At 35.1% G+C, this 824-nt stretch overlaps 1 long non-coding RNA gene across 1 annotated transcript in view; it reads right to left on the bottom strand.

Annotated features, from left to right (window-relative positions):
- The window catches only part of LOC107578814 (uncharacterized), a 3,140-nt gene extending 2,539 nt beyond the window's left edge, over positions 1–601 (bottom strand). The window contains exon 1 of the long non-coding RNA XR_001608390.1: positions 513–601. This is a non-coding gene — a long non-coding RNA (uncharacterized lncRNA). The remainder of the gene's footprint in view (positions 1–512) is intronic.
- Between the last annotated feature and the right edge of the window lie 223 nt (positions 602–824).

The following is an 824-nucleotide window of genomic DNA, read 5'->3' as shown; positions in this document are numbered from 1 at the left end:
CTTCCATATATTTCTTGTTACCTATAGATCAGATTATTTTGTCTACACCACCCTTTCCAAACCAATAAAAATTGCATTAAGATCAAGCTCAGTTGGATTCATTTTGGTGTTGACAAAGTCTTTTCAGTCCGATTGAGTCGTGAATCCAATTACTGGACAATTTGGTTTCATGTACAGTAAACATATTGTCTTTATGAATGACTCACAATGAATCATTTTCTCAACCAATTCATTCAAAACACTGATTCAGGGAACTGTGTGTTGCTCTGAGAAGTACAAAGGTTGATTCTGCTTTGACTTTGTTTTGAAGTATTTTCACTTGTTAAGCACAAAATAACGGATACTATTGTGTCCAAAATATAATTTACTCCAAATTAATGTGTTGCTTATTGAACAAAAGCAGTATTACATCCACAATATCTTATAGATGGCATTAGCTTTACCATTTAAAATGTGCCCAAACTACAGCTCATAAACCCACATGCACAAGTCACTCGAGAAAGATTACTCACTTTCTCCCAGAGTCTTTTGGATCAGATCATGTTTAGCCTGTAATTTGGTGATGAGGTTCCTGCCCTCCAGAAACTCCTTCAGTTTCTGAAATAGAGAATATAAAAACTTTCAACTCCAGCACAACTGTTAGACCATCTCAACACTTATGAACAAACACTGCTGAGAAATTTAATTTGAATAGCTATTAAGTGAGCAATATAATCAATCTTCCTTTTTTTTCTCGGCTTTCTGGCAAAGGATCCTTCCTCCACCCCTTTCAATTTGCTGTGTAGTGTTGAGACTATACATCTTGTTGGCGTAAACATTAATTT

Source organism: Sinocyclocheilus grahami, unplaced genomic scaffold (genome assembly GCF_001515645.1).
Source record: "Sinocyclocheilus grahami isolate Dianchi unplaced genomic scaffold, SAMN03320097.WGS_v1.1 scaffold12125.1, whole genome shotgun sequence".
Taxonomy (NCBI): domain Eukaryota; kingdom Metazoa; phylum Chordata; class Actinopteri; order Cypriniformes; family Cyprinidae; genus Sinocyclocheilus; species Sinocyclocheilus grahami.
This window is presented reverse-complemented; position numbering and strand designations above follow the sequence as displayed.